The following is a 14822-nucleotide window of genomic DNA, read 5'->3' on the forward strand; positions in this document are numbered from 1 at the left end:
ACACGAGGCATTCAGCGACCTGAATTGGGAACAGCTGGGCATAAGAGTTAGCGAGGAATACTTTAGTAATCAGCGATTCGCTGATACCGTTGCCTTGTCGAGTAACTCAGGAGACGAAATGCAAGGAACGTTCACTGAATTGTTCTTAAATATTTTTTAATTTCTGGCAAAATTCCTGTCATAATTACTACATCACTGAGCTTTTCAAGGAGAGTCCAATACGGCGTTTGGAATTTGAGTAGCTCAACTAAAATAGGAGTTATAAGAGGCTCTATGGTTGGGTTAAGACGCTCTGGCAGGCTTGTTGGTTCATTTTAACCGAACGAGTAAAACTGCTAAATGAGAACGGGACGAAAGGCACACATAAGCACAGTGCGCCTTGTCTGTGCTTAGGTGTGCCTTTAGTACCATACTCTTTGCGCACTTTTACTCGTTCGCTTTAGTTGTGTTCTTCACGAGCCGTTAGCCAAATAATGCCTATAGATTTCTATATGTACATAACTGCATCACTAGGATGCAATTTGTGCGATGAAGCACAAGAATTTGACTGAAAATTTAGGAATGCAACGAATGAAATTTATTGCATAAATTAAAAGGTAGAGAAAGTAGGATTACCACACACCTCTACTCATCGCAAATAAACCGATACCAAGATGACTTAAATTGCCCAAGGCAATCCAGAGAAAAAGGCCTAAGACAGAGAGCCTATTTGTAAAATCACGAACGCATAAAGACTTGAAGTCTCTGTGCACCTATTGAGTCGCGGAATCGAGTCACGGAAAAATAGCGATAGCGTCAGCTACGCTGCTCTGATGCCTTGCAGAAAGATGTCAAAGGAAAGAGCGCGAAAAGATCTTTAAAAAAATAGCAAATTGGTGACGGTTAGAGAGGAGTTTAGAAAATCCGACTGCATGAACTGAAACGTCATTTAGAAGCTTGAACTTAGGTCTTCGGCCGCTGAGCCCTGGTGGTCTCAATATCGTACATGTAAAAAATGTGTTCAAATGCAGTGTCTACGGATTCAATAACATTTACGACGGGGACATGAGAATGGATAGGCGTTTAACAAATCAGTTAAAAATCTGAGCTCACCAGAACGAACGGTTAGTGAGATATAAGCCCACAATTTTGCTATAGCTCAGCTTCTTCACCGCATGCCTACCATGCTGCTACTTCCTAGACAACAGAGCTCAATGGAATAGCAACAGGTATACTGGAGAAACTATTGTATTAAAAAGTAATATTATTTTCTTGCGTTACTCAGGTGCAAGTAGAATACTTGTGTTGTGGTGTCAGTTGACACCGCCAGGGCTGAAAGGGTTAGTTTAATTGTTTTTGCATATAAAGAGTAAAGAAGAAATTTTAGACTTTTAATTAAGACCGCTTCGTAGTTTCATGTGCTCATTTCCGCAAACGCCCTTGCTTTGCTCGGTTGCTCACGTCACCCATGTGTTCAGCAATAGTTGTACAAATACAACGACATGTCTCAACACACCTTCTTAATTCTGTGAGCCATGCTAGCGAGGTTGCGTAAAGTTGAACGTTGAAATCCGTTCACCTGCCGACAAATACAAAACGCTTAGAGAGCCTAGTAATTGCACTTCCTACGAACGCGTCGGTGTTAGAGCGCAAAGCATAGGGTTTGTTGACAAGTTTTCGATGAGCCCTCAGAAGGGCCTCCTTCTAAATCTGACGCCTTTACAGGAATTGGTTTGCGGGTTCTTGCGACCACCATTTTATTCTTCCTGTTTTCTTTCCTTCTTTTTTACTGCTGGATGCGTTCTGATGCAAATTAACAGCCGCCTGTGAAAAAACATTAACTATAGCTTTTCACTCTATGCTGAGAAAAATGCGAAAAGCAAAACAACCTAGCCCAAATAAGCGCTCATTCTTAAACTCACCTGAGGGACATAGTGACACCTCAGGCTGAACGATTTGGCCAAGCGACAAGCAGCGGGCCTCTGGACCTCTAGAGGTCCCCCGAAATGGTGAAAAGAGCTTGAACCATCCCATTGTCCTTTCAATAAAGTTTGTTCACGTTCTTGCTCTGTGCACCTTCACGAGATAGAGATATTCGCAGCCCTTCCACACAACCCCTGATAGGGACGTGACGTAAACGAGGGCTTCAATTTTGGGACACACCACGTCGACGCCTCTGAGACAGCTGTCTACACAGAGCAGTCGCAGTATATTTCTTTGAGGATATTGCTGTCAAAGCATTTGAAATAAAAAAGGACTAGAGACACTGTGTAATGCTTGAGTCTAGAGAGAAGCAAGGCCGGAGTTCTTCGCACTGGAAGTCGCGTTCGTACGCAAGTATTTTTCCTCAATCTTCACTCTTCACGTTTTTTTAAATATTTTTTCTTCTCTTCTTGTTTGCTACAATGCGAAGGTATTTCGAAGATATCAAAATAGCCCAGCAGACGAAGCATTAGAAACAGCACCCGGATAACCAATTACATTCCGAAAGACTGCTGATATTACTCGAAGTTTAAGATACAGTCTTAGGCAAAATTTTACTACGTGCGATATTCCATCAGAAAGCACAAAAACATTTAAAGGCTCCGGTTAAACGCTCCGCTTCCAGTATCCCTCAACTCTGTCTCATTGCATCAATACCCCGCCTATGATATCAAGACGTTACAAATGCCTTTTGTTGTCTTTCGTACTTTATTTTTAGTGTCGACATGAAATTGAAATGATAATAAAATAAACTGTCACGTATATCTGAAATTAGCTTTCGAAACCTTAATATGACTTGCATTTTTCGATTGGTACTACATTTTTAAGCACAATTTGCTTCCCAAAGACGGTTCTGTATTAACAGCTAAATTGAAGTTCTAGAGTATAATAAACTTAAGTGCCGTCTTCTCCCAGACCGAAACCCTACACGCATTATTCTTCAAAGAAACCGGTACGATATACAATCGCATGTACGCTGTGCAAGTAAAGAAGAAAATAATTCAATTTATTGCAGTGTGTAGGAACTTTCCAAACTCTCTTTACTCTCCTGTTCCAGTTCTACAGCGTAGAGTAGCAGACGAGATAATTACCCTTGGGGCCGACCTGAGTGCCTTAAGTTTTAAATAAACCACTTTCTCTCTTGATAAACACTGGCTAGGACAAAGAGCATTCAACTGCACACATTAACTTTACAATGAAAACTTGTATTGCTAAGGGCCGTACGCATTAAACTTTTTTTTGGGGGGGGAAGGAGGGGGGGCAGGTGGGCTGGAAGCACCTTGTTCACGGTATAAAATAAATGATAAAGCTACAAAAATTTTTGAATAGTGATATTGTTTTGTTCTGTTACAGTAGCGGCCGTCATGAATCTAGCGTCTAACACCAAAGTGAAAGAAAGCCACGATTAAGTCAGAATGGAAATGCACCCCATTACGACGCAACGACCCAACAACGCGGGCGCCAGTAACACAGCAGCCCATTACGAGAACCAGCAAAATAAATGTGCAGGTTCGCACAAGAAATATGAGAAAAAGAAGACGCGCGAGTTGAACGGGCACTCCGCGGCACGGCCTAAGCCGCGTGCTGACTTGGAAGCTCCAGCGGGTATTAAGAAATGGGCTCACAGGGCGCTTGTTGTTCGTATGAGAGGTGCTTCTAAGGGCTGTTCCGCACTCTTGGTCGAGCGCAGACACAGCAAACCGGTAGAATGGCCCAGATGCCGCGCTGTCTGGCGTCCGCGCCTCCCGGAAACGCTGTGCCCCGCTCTCGTGCCAGACCCGCCGCGGTGGCTCATGGGTTAGAGCGCTTGGCTACTGATCCGGAGTACCCGGATTCGAACCCGACCGCGGCGGCAGCGTTTAAATGGAGGTGAAACGCAAAGGAGCCGTGTTCCCTGTGATGTTGGTGCACGTTAAAGATTCCTAGGTGGTCGCCATTATTCCAGAGCCCGCCTCTACGGCACCTCTTTCCCTTTCTTCTTTCACTTTCACCTTCCTTCTTTCCTTTACGGCGTGGTTTGGGTGTCCACTGAGGTATGTCAGGAAAATACTGCGCCATTTTCTTTCGTCGAAAACCAATTTTCAATTCTTGACGGGAAACGTCTAGAGCTTCGTCTCGTTCGAGTCCTCATGAATAACTGCCTATGTTTCTCTATTTCGGTTTCCTCTGTGCGCCCAGTGCTTTCCCATCTTGTTGTACCGTGCACAGTATTGACCTCCATGTACTACAAATGCGCAGTCATCAACAAAAGTTGGTTGGAGGCATATTTCAAGAAAAAACCGATTTCTCCTTTACCTCACTCTAATGTCAGCTAGTAGTCGTAACAGCACATGGAGCATGTAATTTCCCTCATCCTTGTGCACATTTCATTAGCCTCCTATTTTCCGCCAATACTCACCTATTAAACTTCTGTACATCACTGCACGTCGCGTATAGGCACAGATTTTCCATAATCTTATTCTGCAAGTGCGTGTAGGGCACAATACATGTCGGATTTTAGACCACACTACGGGGCTCCCTGTGACGTCTGTGCGTATAGGCGTTATTTATTCTCAGCGGCGCACTCTCTATGCGCATCTCCGTTGCCTCTGCTGCGCCGCTATCTACGCAGCAGTGTATATAGTTGCGTAGGCAGCGCCACAGCAAAAGCGTCCCCTATCTCTACCGCTGTGCCTTACTGTGCTCCAGCGCCTAGCAACCTTATATATGCACTCGTAGCCACCTACCCATTCTGTGGATCTTTCCATGAATGGTTTTAATACATTAAGAGCACTGCAATTGCTCTTCCATATCATAGGACTTCAAATATTCAAAGCCCATAGCATATTTGCCATTACAGCACTATCGGCATTCCCCAAAGCATCCAAGGATCCACCCACCTTTCAAAGCCGACAGCTTTCCACCAAGACACACCAAACCCTCTTCACCATTCCCACCTCCAGTACCTTCAGCCAACGAGAAAGTAAAATTAGTGAGATGCATTGAGAAGGCATACTTCTTTAGCAGTGCTTCGACCATGCGTCAAGTCGAGGAGGCGTCCGCCATCAGTAAAAGCCTTGACTGAAGCCAATACAATAAGCGATTCCAGCGGTGTAGAAAGCAATTAGCGTTAAAAATGAACCAATCAATCCAGTCACCTCCTTCCACCTGCACTGAAGGCGACCGGTCACCATTCCACCCATATGCGCCCTCTCTCAGGCGTGTGTAATATCCATTATTGAAGCCAATAGTTCAGTGGTCATAGCGGAAAGGACTTTTTTCGTACTTTTGCACAGCCCAGGGAGAATTGTCATTAGAAACATTAGTTCTACAAATACTTGTCGAAGTTAAGAATCACGCGACTGGCCTTTTCGTCCTGTAGTGGCAGGCTGTATGCCAAAAGAGCAGGCATATTTTATTTTCTTCCGAAAGCACAAGTGCGCAATTATTAAAGGGATTATGTTTTATCTTCCGTTTCTTCAATGAACACAGACAAACCCCGATATAGAATAGGAATGGGATTGCGACATAGCGTAATATATTCGTTGTGTCATAAATAAAAATCAGAATAGATAACCTTATCGATAACTTACAAGCAAGGATATATTGCACCGAAGCTAGTGACGTGCTTCTTGCATCGACGTCTCGCCCGCCGGTGTTCCTTGCAGCGCACCTCACGGAAGGCGTTGTTCGGTCGGCCCTGATTTGCACTGAAGCCATTGCGGGCGCTATAAGAGAGCTATAAGAAAGCTGATCCTGTTACGAGTGCACTAGAAATAAAATATTCTTTTTTTTAAATAAAAGCGCACGCAGTTTTCCCGAAGACTACGGCAACGAAGGAGGCCACGTGAGGGCCGCCACTGGGTTTGGTTAGGTTGGTTTCAGCGGAAGACAACAATGAAATTGCTTCGAAAAATAGTGCAAGAGACCGAGAGCTAAAGCAAAAGTTAAGAGTAGCGCCACTTGCAGGACGCAATGCGCAGGTCTATATTTCGACCGGTGGGCAAAATATAGTTCGATATTGACAAAGACTTTCCAATACTTTTACAACATTTTAAAGGGGGCAATCTTCCATTTGTGTTGGGTATAGCCAATCATTATTCAAAATATCCGAGTTCTATATGTCCGCGCTCCACAGTATTGCCATTCCAGTTTTGAAGCTCTCACTTCTGCCTCGTAAAGCAGTGCTGGGGGCGCTGAAGTCGGACGTCCACATTATAAGCTGCACCATAAAGCATCTCCTCTTTTCAGGGCTTGCTTCCTTGGTGAAGCAAGACGCCTTTTCTGGACAGACCATTCACTGCCATTTTAAAGGGTTATAACGCTTTTAATACGCTTTTCCTGAAAACTCTTTAAGACCTCTAGGAAGACTATCAAACGTTTTGGCTTTGGCAGAGCGAGAGTGCCTTGAACAAAGCGCGAAGCATCATCCATGCTGATAGGCGACACTGCCATCTCTGATTCTCTCGGATTACGCAGCTTAGAGTAAACGTTTCCGATTAGTGTCTCTGAAACAGAGGGACACAAATTTGCGGATGATTTCTGGCTAAGCGTTGGTTGGTAGCGTCCGTATCCTTTGATCCCTGTGTTCAACACGCCGTACGTTTGCCGGCTATCGCCTCCCGCCACCGTGTTGAGCCCGTGCGGCGTTTCGAAGTGTTTGGCGACCCCTTACGGCCACTTGTCACGCCTGACGGCGACAATGGTTGCACTAAATGCGTGGCTCAGAGTGCGTATAGGTGATGGTCACGTGACCATGAATTATCATATCCCCAGCGTGAAGACGACTCACACACCACGAGTCACGGGCTAGAGGCGCGACGTGATTGCGGAATAGGTCGCAGGTGATCAGTCTTCAAAGGTGTCACATCGCAAAGTCACGTTCATGCTCTGAAATTCTGCACACTGGTCACGTTTTCATAGGTGGCTCAGAAAATTATTTCACACGACTAGAATTCGATTGCGCAGACGCCGCAGCTAACAACCTGGCCAAGTGGCCTCGAGCCTGACTGGGGAACTCAGACGACGACAGGCGCCTCTGAGTCTTATCACAAGCAAAATCGAGCAGTGTCGGATCTTTGTTATATTTATCTTCTATTATAGAGCGTTTTATATTGTTCTTTCACGACAGATTTGAGTGCAGTTGAAGCATGACTCTGGGAATATTCAACACATGAGGGGGTGAAAGTCGGCTTCAACCTTTGTTGAATATGCAGGCTTGGTATGCACGTTTATGTCGTGATGAAAACCACAAACTTGCATAGAGAGCAGTAATTGGTGCATTGTATGGCAAAAATAGAAAACCACAATTTGCAAAGCCTAATACTCTTTCTTTGACAGACCCTTGGACGTTCATATGGAAGCGCTTGGTCTTCATATCCTGCTATTCTTTTTTTTTTTGTTATTCCTGACAGTTTACGACGCCCGTCCAGGGGAATAAATTCCTCTCAGTTCGGACACGTCAAAATGACATGTAACGACTTCGTTTCTTTGGACCTATACCTTTGTCACTATATAAGATTCCTGTGAAAAGAAATTGTACGGTGATCCAAGTTGAGATCTCATGCCGGAAACAATCTACCTTTGAAGCAATCCCTCTTCTCTAATTTTAGTGAAAAGACTATACACTGAAGAGGTTAAAATACATATTGCCGCAAAATTCTGTCCGCGTATTGTACCAGACTCTCCAGAAAAGCAAACTATTTCTCATCAAACAAACCGACCCGTGGAGTTAGCTCTTCTGACTTGATTATCGATATTTTACGATTCGTTAAAGTACGTGTTTATGCGCGGAGGTTACGCAAGTAGAGGACCAATATTCAGAGTGTGTTAGAGAGAGCCCGTCTCACCAGCTTAGGATGAGTACAATATGAAATGTTGTGGATAACCCCTTCAGGCGCGAATTAAGAAAAAACAACCGCAAAATTTTAAATCCTTTATAAGTAGTCTCTAAGAAATCACCCAAAACAAGTGTTAAGATTAAAAATTTGTTTATTTTACATAAAAAATTTTTCTTGCTGTGTACAATTGTGCACATGGCGCCTCAAGACCGAAAAATAGGTCAACTACCGGTTCTTGTAGAAACCGTGATTTTCGTGTGTGCTAAACCGTTAACAAGTATTTTAGAGTGCTTTTCTCAAGCCTCTCCACTTGAGTGCTCCGATCCCACCTCAGTTTTTGTGGTGGAATTCGTAGTAGCAATCTTTTGCTGAGCTGAGGCAAAGAAAAACTCCGCACTTGTGACAACAAATGCGTGATTTGGAAGCACAGCCTGTGTTTCGGCACCTTTGTGGAAAGTTAGCAGTCGTGTGCATTGGCCAGTGGTTGGTACCGTCGAATCTCGTTGTGTTCGTTGGCATGGGCGTACCGCCGTGTGACTGCCGAGCGGGCTTTGGAGTGGAGGTGCTTGGTCTCCCCCGCCTGGGTGGTGCACTCTTGTTGCTTGCAATCAAGCTCCTCGCAATATCCGATTGGAATGCCATCACATCCTTCATTTTTTTTCTGGGGAGTGCCTCTTCATTCGCATCGCGGATGTACTCGATCCAGCAGTTGCAAACAGCAAATGAAATGAAGTGAGAAATGACCCTTACTGGCCACTTTTTTGTCCTTGTGTAGAGAGGATACAAGGACATCAAGAAATCGAGCTTGTCGACGCCACCCATAAATTTGTTGTATTCAGCGATTACTTGCGGGCAGTCTATGTCGACATGTTCTTTTGCTGATTCACTCCATCGTTTTACCTTTGTGAGATTACCCAGTCCTACAAGTGTGGAGGCCATGTTAACGGGACCATTGTCATGCCGCCGCACTATGACTACGTCCTCTTCTTCTGTAATCCTGAAATCGTGACTTCCACGCCCTTCCTTCTTCAATTCCTTGTCACTTTTCAGCTCGCAGCCAAGAAGCCTGTTCGACCTGATCGTGCCAGAGGCCAAAATACCCAGCAATTTGAGCTCTCGAAACAGTGGCACTGACGAAAAGTAATTATCCATAAAACATCTGATGTTCTGGCCACGAGGAAGGTGCTCTACTAGACGCATTACCACAGATCCGCCAAGGCCCAAGTATGAATGGTCTGTGCTCACACCAGTGCCTTTACCTTGGTAGAACTCGAAATCGTGAGCCATGCCATCTGAACTGCAGTGTACGAACACTTTGATGCCTTCAGGATTGGGCTTGTTTTTTACGAATTGTTTTGCAGGGACCCTCCCTGTAAAAGGCACCATCTGCTCATCAATGCTGGCCTCTTCGAGCGGTTCCAAATTCAGGCATCGACTTCTCACTGCATCAAAAATTGGGGTCACTTTCCAAAACTTGTTATTAGTAGATTCCCTTGGAGCATTTGAGTCAGTCACGTGTAGCGCTGCTCGAAGCTTGAAGAATCGCTTGCAGGTCATTGCTTCAGCAATGGTGGGTATTTTTGTGTCCTCTTGCCAATACATGCGCACTCGAGGAAATTTGAGGAGTGCCATGCGCATCATAATGCCAAAAAAAACTTTGATCTCCTCTGGTGTGGCATTCAGCTCAGCTCCATCTCTCTGTAGAGCATACATGTTGGTGTAATGAGCCAGATCAACAAAAACCGTTTCTGTAAAGTACTTGCCGAAGTACTCAAGCGGCTCTAAGGGAGCCGATCCGCCTCTGGGGACAAAGGAGCATGCAGTGTTCTGCGGCGAGAAGTCTTTCCTAATTCACTTCACTTGCGTTTTCTTTCTTTTGGGCGGAAGTCGCGTAACATTCTCTTTCTCATCCTCGTCACTGCTGCTGACGCTATGGTGTGCCGCCACAGGCTCTTCACTTGAAGTCTAATATGAAAAAAAAATAAATATCAGCAACGATTAGGATTGTTTTAATTTTTTTTTTTACTTGGAAAACTGCTCATACAGCGAATGACAAGAGAAATACAGGTAACATTGAACTATGCGAACTAAAAGTTTCGGCTAAATAAATTTCAGTTAAGCATAAGTAGCTAAAAAATACTCACCACAATTCCGGCACATTCTTCAACTTCATCATCGGAGAAATCACCATCCGACATATCTCCGTCCGCTATTCTCGCCAAAAGCGCTTGAGCCGACGAAGTTGATGCTTTTGTCGGCCAAGAGAATGTTCTCGAAGACCTAAAATACACGAAATGAGTGTTTAGTACACAACGAAAAGTGGAAGACTCAAAGCAGAGACGAAAAAAGATTATGTGATGAAGCATCCCTGAGGCGCCATGTGTACGATTGTACACACACATCTTTCCTAACGTGGCGTAGCTCAGTCTCTAGCACAAACCGCAAAAACTGCGTGTCAGCATAAGAACTGAACTTTATATATAAGCTGATCGAAATTTTATCTTGATAGAGATTTTTGCTATGCGATAACAAAAAAAAGTTCCAATGCACTCACGAGCAGATCCATAAAACGTGCCGGCGTCCATCTTGATGAGTTGTTTGCACTTCAACTTCATCGTACTGAAACCAGATGGCGCTAGTGGACCACTCGGGAAGCGTGTACAAATGTGCACACCGCGTTTCAAGCCGGTTGAAGTAATACGCTGCGCGCGGCGCGCCTCAAAAGTTGGTGTGTACAATTGTACACGCCGCCGCTGAAGGGGATAATCAAGCCCTGCTTGTGCTTTTATTGCGCCACCAAACACAAAAAAAGCATTCATAGGGGTTCTCGAAATGGTCAATATTCTCTAAACTTTCAACACATGCAACGCGATCGCCCGTGAGTTCAGAATAAGCACCCTGACTGAACAAAGGTGGGCGAAATATTACATAAAAAGCGCATGGAATCATAATTTTGTGCACGACAATTACTGTGAGAGGCCTACTTACTTGCCTACTGTGGGAGGTATTGCATGCAAGGTTCGTCGGTGTCAAGGGGAAACGTCTACCACTTTTGCACGCGCTGATGTACATATAAGATTTTTCGCCAGAGTGGATAGACCTCAGTTTTCATTTGTGCCCTGGAACTCACTGGTACAAATGCGGTAACGATTGCTTTAGTCACTTCAGAAATAAATAATTGTAATATACCCTGAAACCTGCTGCCAACGAACCGTGACCTTTGACAAAAGTTCAGATCGACCAGGGGCGCTTAATTTACATTTATGGTTTCCTTATTTCACACATGACAAAGACAGACAAGTGCCTCTCACAAGGGAGAATACCTGGGCAAGATGCTAAGTAGAAAATTTTTTTCAACGATCCGGACCTGAACTGATCTTCGCTCGAAGCTCTTCTTTTTGCAGGGCTCATGAGTGAGTCCACAGCAGTAGTTGTCTTTCTGACATTTTATTTTTCACCATTACAATCCTTTTTCTTCCATAGTGAGTTTCTGTGAATTGCATTTATGCATCTTTCTGTTTATTTGCGCTCCCGATGAGGCTCTCGGAGCTAAGGCGAGGAAGAACCAGCTCCGACAGCGTTGAGATTCGAAGGGTTTGTGGCCTATCCCAACTTCCTCTTCCTTGTCCGGCGCCGCGGGCCTTGGCCTGCGAGCCGAGCGCGGCGCGAGGAGCGCTACAGGGCTCTCCCCCCCCCCCCCCCCCCCCCGCCCCGTAGAGCGACGGGAGAGGAGTGGCAATGTAGGCTGGCTTCAGGCGGTCAGCAACCACGATGTCTTCACGGCCGTTGACGTCTAACGTGAAGGTCTTCTGCGCACGATGGAGGACGCGGAACTGCCCGTCGTAAGACGGCGTGAGGGGTGGACGGACGTAGTCACGGAGGATGAAGACATGGGTGGAGGCGGCCAGGTCCTCGCTGACGAACACAGACTGAGGGTGATGGGCTGCCGGGGTGAGAGGAGTAATGTGGCGAAATGTGTTGCGTAGGTCTCGGATGTAGGTGGCAGCGTCATAGATTAACAGAGGGGAGGAAAGAGACAAGAATTTCGCAGGGAGATGCAGGGGAACGCCGTAGGGCTCTTCTGCATCAGCAGAAGAGCTGCCGAGGTCAGCCTTCAGTGCCGAGCGAATGCCCAAGAGGACGAGGGAAAGGTTCTCGGACCAGCCTTTCCTTGGCTGATAAGTGGTAAGGGCAGCCTTCAGTTTTCGATGCAGGCGTTCCACCATTCCATTGGCTGAGGATGGTGGGCGGTCGTATGGATGTGGCGAACGCCCAGAATATTGGCAAGAGCAGTAAACAGGGCCGATTGAAACTGGCGGTCGCGGTCGGTGGTGACGACAGACGGGCAGCCGAAACGAGAGACCCAGCCGGCCATGAAGGCCGAAGCAACGGTCTCGGCTATAGTGTCAGCAATGGGCAACGCCTCGGTCCATCCAGCGGGTGAAACGGTCCACACAGGTGAGCAGATAAGTGACCCCACGTGATAAGAAGAGTTGTCCAACAATGTCTATGTGAACGTGGGAGAACCGTGCGTCAGGCAGCTGAAAAGGAGAGGCAGGCGTGACGGTATGCTGGTGAACTTTTTTCCAAGCAGATAAGTGACCCCACGTGATAAGAAGAGTTGTCCAACAATGTCTATGTGAACGTGGGAGAACCGTGCGTCAGGCAGCTGAAAAGGAGAGGCAGGCGTGACGGTATGCTGGTGAACTTTTTTCGGGCTGGCAATGAAGCCAGGTTCGTGCCCAGTGGCGGACATCGGCATTGATGCGTGGCCAAAGGAAACGAGAAGTGATCAGCTTCTGCGTAGCGCGAATACCAGGGTGGCTCAGGCGGTGGTTTTTCAAAAATGGTGCGACGGAAAGCCAAAGGTAGGTAAGGGCGCGAGACGCCAGTGGGTGACGAGGCGCAGTTGAGCATCAGGAACTGGATGTATAAGCAAAGTGGCGTCTGCGAGCGTCTTCTTGGCAGAAGCAAATGCAGTGGCACCGTCATCAGTCCACTGAAGTGGCGCAGCAGTATCTTTTTTCTTAGCCAAAAGATCGGTTAGAGGCCTCAGGAAAGAGGCGCACTTCGGGAGAAAGCGGCGATGAAAGTTCAGGAGGCCAAAGAGTTCTCAGCTTTTTGAATTACTTGGGGTGGGAAAACCTTGAATGGCTTTGACTTTGCTTTCCAGAGGCCGAATGTCCTGTGGAGTGACAAGTTGGCTGAGCAACTCTATTGTAGCTACGCAAAAGAAGCACTTGTTCGCGTTGATGACGAGCCCGTATTCATCCAGTCGGTAGAAGAGGGCGCGCAGTAGAGCTTCATGCTCAGCATCGGATGAACTTGGTACGAGGAGATCATCGATGTAAGCGAACACGAAGTTTAGGCCGCGCGTAACCTCGTTGATAGCTCGCTGAAAAGTCTGTGCAGTGTTGCGCAAGCCAAAAGACATCCGCACGTACTCAAAGAGACTGAACGGTGTATTAAAGGCCGTCTTCGGAATATCAGCGGACTCCACAGGAATTTGATGATTAGCCTCCACCAAGCAAATTTTAGAGAAGATCGTGCACCCTGCAGATTTGATGTGAAGTTCTGTATGTGAGGAACTGGATAGCGGTCTGTTAAAGTGTGAGCGTTGAGGGCGCGGTAATCTCCACATGGTCTCAAGTTGCCCGGATCTTTCTTTGGAACTATGTGAAGTGGCGATGCCCAGTTGTTTGGAGGAAGGCCGTACTATGCCGAGTTCCAGCATGTGGTGGAACTCGCGGCGAGCTACAGCGAGCCATTCTCCCGACAATCGTCGAAAGCGAGCAAAATTTGAAGGTCCCGAAGTCACAATGTGGTCTCAGAGTGATCGAGTGCTTCACCGGTGACTCTCTGGTATGCGGCTTTGTGTGGTTGGGAAAATGAGCCAGAACTTTCGCATACGGCGAAACAGGGACGAGAGCGCCAAGCCCCGTCGCCGCAGTGGTGGAGAGGACGCCGTTGACGAAGAGGTGCGGCCTGAGATCTATAAGGCAATGAGCTTCCATGTCGATGGCTACGTTGAAGAAACTGAGGAAGTCCGCGCAGTGAACAGGCTTGCGAGACGTCAGTGATAATGAAGGTCCAGCGAAACGTGCGGTGCAATCCGAGGAAAAGTGTTAGTGACCGTTGGCCGCACCTGGGAATGGGGGAGTTGATCGCTTGGAGCGGGGAGGTCTGTTCGTTGCGACGGCGATCTGCCCAAGAGGCCGCTATGATACTGACTTGTGCTCCCGTGTCGACCAGGAAACGAGTGGCAATAATCTTGTCCGAGACGTCAAAGAGGCGGCATGTCCGTCCACCAGCACCACTTGCTGCCGTAAGTGGCCGGTCGCAGCGTTTCCCGACCAGGAGCACGGGTGTGTATACTTGCGGGCAGAGCTGCCGAAAATATGGTGGTACTAGCAGACAGCCAACGGCGAGGTGGCTGGCCGCGCGTGGGATGGTTGCGATTCCGGGGAGTGGCGACGTGGCCTCACCCTCGGCGGAGAACGGCGCGGCAAAGGCGCAGGACATCGAGCCGCCTGGCAAGAGCATCAGGTCTACATTCGATGCTGGCAAGCTGGGAGTCTGCGGCAGTAGTTGGAGGCGGACTGGTCACAGAACTGACGTTGGGTAGCAGTGAGTAGTCCGCAACACGGTCAGCGGGTTCAGCACGCTTGTCTAATGAAACATCACCCGCAGCTGCGAGGATGAGGCCCATGTGTTGGGGAAGACGTTGAAAGAACAACTCACGCAGAAGTGGGTCGTGCTGAGCAGCGGAGTCTCCCAGAAGCTGGCGCATGCGACGGAGGAGCTGCGAAGGGCGGCTGTCGCCGAGCTCCGTAGCGCTGAGGAGCTGCTGGATTTTTTTGCGCTGAAGCTGACTTGCGGTCGATGATGGCCGCCTTCAACGTGTCCAAGGGTCGAGCCGAGTCCGGCGAGCTGATGACGTCCACTAAGTCTTTAGCCAATTCAGGAGGCAAGGACGACACGAGGTGGAGGAACTTGGTCTCCTGGCTGGTGATACGTCGAAGCTGGAAATGCGCCTGAACC

General features: G+C 47.3%; 1 long non-coding RNA gene across 1 annotated transcript; it reads right to left on the minus strand.

Annotated features, from left to right (window-relative positions):
* Positions 1 to 9254: 9254 nt before the first annotated feature.
* On the minus strand, positions 9255 to 10540 carry LOC144130321 (uncharacterized). Its single transcript, XR_013314070.1, has 3 exons — positions 10336 to 10540; positions 9926 to 10061; positions 9255 to 9746 (listed from the first exon to the last, which is right to left on the minus strand). It is a non-coding gene; the product is annotated as an uncharacterized LOC144130321 (long non-coding RNA).
* Between the last annotated feature and the right edge of the window lie 4282 nt (positions 10541 to 14822).

Source organism: Amblyomma americanum, chromosome 4 (genome assembly GCF_052857255.1).
Source record: "Amblyomma americanum isolate KBUSLIRL-KWMA chromosome 4, ASM5285725v1, whole genome shotgun sequence".
Taxonomy (NCBI): Eukaryota; Metazoa; Arthropoda; class Arachnida; order Ixodida; family Ixodidae; genus Amblyomma; species Amblyomma americanum.